Here is a 5,551-nt window from a genome sequence, read left to right on the forward strand (position 1 = left end):
TGAATAATGCTGTTCCGAAGATTCAAGTGCAAGTGTTTGTGTGAACATTTGTCACATTTCTTTTGGATAGATACCTTGAAGTAGCACTGCTGGGTAGTATATATGGTAAATTTTTGATCAACTTTCTTTGCCTTTTGAGACAGAGTCTCGCTCTGTCACCCAGGCTGGAGTGCAGTGGCATGATCTTGGCTCACTGCAACCTCTGCCTCCTGGGCTCAAGCAATTCTCATGCCTCAGCCTCCCAAGTAGCTGGGATTACAGGCACCTGCCACCACACTCAGCTAATTTTTGTATTTTTTAGTAGAGATGGGGTTTCAGCATGTTGGTCAGGCTGGTGTTGAACTCCTGACCTCAGGTGATCCACCCACCTTGGCCTCCCAAAGTGCTGGGATTACAGGTGTGAGCCACTGGGCCTGGTCAAATTTTTGATCAATTTTCTAAGAAGCTGCCAAACTTTTCCAAAGTGGCTATTACATTTTACATTCACAGCAGAAATGTATGAAGGTTTCTTATTCTCCACATCCTTGCCAACATTTCTTATAACTGACTTTTTAATTAAAGCTACTTTAGTGTATATCAAGTGGTATCTCATTGTGGTTTTAATTGGCATTTCCCTAATGACTTATGATGCTATGCATCTCTTCATGTGTTATAGGTTGTTGTTGTTGTTTTGAAATGAGGTCTCACTCTGTCACCCAGGCTGGAGTGCAGTGGCTCCATCACAGCTCACTGCAGCCTCGATCTCCTGGGCTCAAGGGATCCTTTTGCCTCAGCCTCCCAAGTAGCTGGGACTACAGGCTTGTGCCATCGAGCCCAGCTAATTTTTAAATTAGTTTGTGTAGAGCCAGGGTCTCACTTTGTTGCCCAGGCTGGTCTCGAACTCCTGGGCTTGAGCAATCCTCCTGCGTCAGCCTCCCAAAGTATCATGTGTTTATTTGTATATTGTCTTTGGTGAAATGTCTTTTCAATATTTTTGTCCATTTAAAAACATTTTGGAATTTTCTTTTTTTTTTGTTTCAACAATAAAATACAAACCATTGTAACAAAAAGGGGGATTTAAATAGTATAGAAATTGGCCAAGTGCGGTGGCTCACGTCTGTAATTCTGGCACTTTGGGAGGCTGAGGCAGATGGATCATCTGAGGTCAGGAGTTCGAGACCAGCCTGGCCAACATGGTGAAACCCCGTCTCTACTAAAAATACCAAAATTAGCTGGGCCTTATCGTGCATGCCTGTAATCCCAGCTACTTGGGAGGCTGAGGCAGGAGAATCATTTGAACCCAGGAGGCGGAGGTTGCAGTAAGCCGAGATCACACCACTGCACTCCAACCTGGGTGACAGAGCGAGACTCTGTCTCAAAATAAATAAATAAATAAATAAATAAATAAATAAATAAATAAATAAAACAGTATAAAACCATATAAAGAGAAGCACTTCCTTCCTCAGTGCACTTGCATACTCTTCCCATTAACAGTCTGACATGACCTTCCAGACCTTTCACTGTGCATTTATAGAAACAAACATCAAAAACTGTGTTTGCTGTGTGTTTTTACATAAATGAGGTCTTGCTGCGCATACTATTCTGCAATTTGGTTTTTCCTCCCGGCAATGTTTCTTCATTAGTGTCACCGTGCGCCCCTGCCGTATGGATGTGCCCCAGTTTCTCAACCAATACCCAAGTTATGCATTCAGGATGTTTCTGGTTCTTCTCTACTACACACTAAACACTTTATTTTCTTATTCTTCTGGTATAAGGTATGCCACACCATTCTCATCTTCTAGTGACCAAGGAGGAGTCTCAGCTCAGAGAGGAGTAGGACAGACCAGGGTCGCTCAGCAGAACCCTAGCAGGCAGGAAACTGACCCGGCCGGAGACATGCCTGCTTGGAGCTGAGCGGGTGGTGAGGCAGGCAGGGGCCAGCAGGAGCATCTGCCTGGGACAGAGTGGCCGTGAGGGGTGCGGGGGCAACCTGGCACTTCCCTACCCTATGCAATCCCTTTGGCTTCAGCATGGGGACACTGACACCTACACCCAACCTCTTTTGCCCATTTTTAAACTGGGTTGTTTTTCTTCTTTTTGAATTCTTTTAATTAGAGATGAGGTCTCCCTAATGTTGCCCAGGCTGGTCTCCATCTCCTGGGTTCAAGTGATTCTCCTGCCTTGGCCTCCCAAAGTGCTGGGATTACAGCGTGAGCCCCGGTGCCCAGCCTGAGTTGTGTTCTTTATAGATTCTGGATACAAGTCCTTTATCAGATACATGATTTGCCAGTGTTTTCTCCCAGTCTGCATTTTTTTTTTTTTTGAGACAAGGTCTCACTCTGTCACCCAGGCTGGAGTGCAGTGGTGTGATCATAGCTCAATGCAGCCTTGAACTCCTGGGCTCAAGCGATCCTCCCATCTTGGCTTCCCCGAGTGCTGGGATTACAGGTGTGAGCCACCACACCTGGCCACATTTTGCTTTAATGTCTTCTATAGAACTAGGTCCTTTCAATGTTTTAGGAGGTTTTTTCCTGTTTTTGAAAGGATTCTTGACTTCTGATCTTGGTGTTGATGGTAGTGAGTCATTTTCATCTCGTTTGATTTTTGTGTATTTTTGGCTGGAGTGCCTCATATAGATTTCTCCATTGGGGCTTTTTCTTCAGTTTCCTCATTACGTTCACCATCTTCATCATCTTCCTCATCATATTCATCTTCATCTTCCTCATCATATTCATCTTCATCAGTAGCAAGTTTTAGTTTATGTGGATACTTGCTGCTGCTTCCAGGGGCAGATTGCTTTCCAGATAGACTTAGGGATTTGGCATCCTCCTCTTCATCTGACTCCTCCACAGCTTCTAAGTGCTACTAATATGCATAGGCCCTAAACCACACTTCAATTGTAAGACAATAGCCAGTGTTATTTCCAAGCCCACAAGAGAAGCTTTTGGCTGTACAAACATTTGCAAAGTTGCCAGTGTTACTTTTTTTTAAATTTTTATTTTTTATTTTTTTTTAGAGACAGTCTTGCTCTGCCGCCCAGACTGGAGTGCAGTGGTGCGACCTTGGCTCACTGCAGTGGCGTGACCTTGGCTCACTACAACCTCTGACTCCCAGGTTCAAGCAATTCTCCCGCCTCAGCCTCCTGAGTAGCTGGGATTACAGTCACCCGCCACTACGCCTGGCTAATTTTTGTATTATTAGTAGAGATGGGTTTCACCATGTTGGCCAGGCTGGTCTTGAACGCCTCACCTCAGGGGATCCATCTGCCTCGGCCTTCCAAAGTGCTGGGATTACAGGCGTGAGCCATTGTGCCTGGCCAACCAGTGTTACTTTTAATTGGACTGCTTTCATATCCATTGCCTCTGCTTCAGCAACATGCAATTCACCCTTTGCACCCGCCCCTAAACTGTCCTTTCTGAAAGATAACTGGTGCTCATTTTCATCATTATCCACTTTAAAGTGATCAATCTTTGTCTGCCTTTAGTTTGCAACCAAAAAGATACTTCTGGGAGCTCAGGGGGCTCATATCCATGTCCACTGAATCTTCCATGGGGTGGTGGCATGCACTTAGATAGGAGGGAAGGTGGATGGAGCTAAACGACTACTGTTCCAGAGAACAGTCACACAGAATCACATTGGTGCAAGCTACTTTGATTCAATTTTGAAGGTTGGCCGGGTGCACACACCTGTAATTCCAGCACTTTGGGAGGCTGAAGCAGGTGGATTGCTTGAGCTCAGGAATTCAGACCAGCCTGGACAACATGGTGAAACCCTGTCTCTACAAAAAATACGAAAATCAGCTGAGTGTGGTTGCATGCGCCTGTGGTCCCAGCTACTTGGGAGGCTGAGGTGGATTACTTGAACCCAGGAGGTTGAGGCTGCAGTAAGCCTAGTGATCACCCCACTGCACTCCAGCCTGAGCGACAGAAGGAGATCCTGTCTCAAAAAAAAAAAAAAAATTCAAACAGCCTTGAATCACTGGAGTAAACCCCACTTGGTCATGATGTATAATTCTCGATAGGTTGCTAAATTTAATTTGCTATATAGTTTTCTCGTGATGTGTTTGTTTGGCTTACATCTCAGAGGTCTCAGGTCTCAATACTGGCTTCATAGGGTTGGAGAGTGTTCACGCCTCCTCTATCTTCTGAAAGATTTTGTAGAATGTTGGTATTATTTCTCCTGTAAATGTTTAATAAAATTAATCAGTTAAACTATCTGGCTTTGGGTTTTTCTTGTGTGAACAGATTTTAACTTACTTATTACAACTCTTTTCATATTTTCTTTCTTTCTGTCTTTTTTTTTTATTTTCTGAGATGGAGTCTCGCTCTGTTGCTAGGCTGGTGTGCAGTGGCGACATATCGGCTCACTGCAACCTCTGCCTCCCAGGTTCAAGCGATTCTCCTGCCTCAGCCTCCCGAGTAGTGGGGATTATAGGCGCCCGCCACCACGCCCAGCTAATTTTTAGTAGAGACGGGGTTTCACCATGTTGGCCAGGATGGTTTCAATCTCCTGACCTTGTGATCTGCCCACCTCAGCCTCCCAAAGTGCTGGGATTACAGGCATGAGCCACCGTGCCTGGCTCTATTCATATTTTCTATGACTTCTTGAGTCAGTTTTGATAATTGGTGCACTTTTACAAATTTGTCCATTTTGTCCAAGTTGTCTAATTTATTAGCATAAAGTTTTTATAGAAGTATCTTGTCATCCTTTTCCTTTCTGTAGGGTCAGTGGTCTTGCCTCCTAATTTTGGTGATGTGTCTTCTCTCTTCTTGGTCCATCTAAATATTTGTCAATTGTGTTGATCTTTTCAAAGAATCAACTTTTGGTTTCACGAATTTTCTTTATTGTTTTTTAAATTTATCCATTGCAATGATTTCCATCCAAATCTTTATCATTTCCTTACCTCTGCTTGCTTTAAGTGTAGATTGCTACATTTCTACATTTTTAAGGTGGGAGCTTAGATTATTGGTTTGAAATCTTTCTCCGTTTTTCTTTTCTTTCTTTTTGAGATGGAGTCTCGCTCTGTCACCCAGGCTGGAGTGCAGTGGCACAATCTCAGCTCACTGCAACTTCTGCCTCCCGGGCTCTAGCGATCCTCCCGCTTCAGCATCCCAAGTAGCTGGGACTAGAGGCACGTGCCACCACACCTGGCTAATTTTTATAGAGACGGGGTTTTGCCATTCTTGCCAGGCTCATCTCGAACTCCTGAGCAATCTGCCCGCCTTGACCTCCCAAAGTCCTGGGATTACAGGCACGAGCTACCGTGCCACCCTCTCCTTTTCTAATATAGGCATTTAAAGCTATACATTTCCCTTTAAGCACTGCTTTAGTCGCATCCCATAAATTGTGGTATGTTGTGTTTTCATTTTCATGCATTACTTTCTAATTTCCCATTCATGGCTTATTTAGAAATGTGTTAATTTCTGGCCGGGCCCGGTGGCTGCCTGTAATCCCAGCTACTTGGGAGGCCGAGGTGGGTGGATCACCTGAGATCTGGAGTTCGAGACCAGCCTGGCCAACATGGTGAAACCTCGTCTCTAATAAAAATACAAAAATAAGCCAGGTGTGGTGG

General features: G+C 44.5%; 1 pseudogene; it reads right to left on the minus strand.

Moving 5' to 3' along the window:
• Positions 1-1,257: 1,257 nt before the first annotated feature.
• LOC109024657 (nucleophosmin-like) lies at positions 1,258-5,551 on the minus strand (annotated as a pseudogene).

Source organism: Gorilla gorilla, chromosome X (assembly GCF_029281585.2).
Source record: "Gorilla gorilla gorilla isolate KB3781 chromosome X, NHGRI_mGorGor1-v2.1_pri, whole genome shotgun sequence".
Lineage (NCBI taxonomy): Eukaryota > Metazoa > Chordata > Mammalia > Primates > Hominidae > Gorilla > Gorilla gorilla.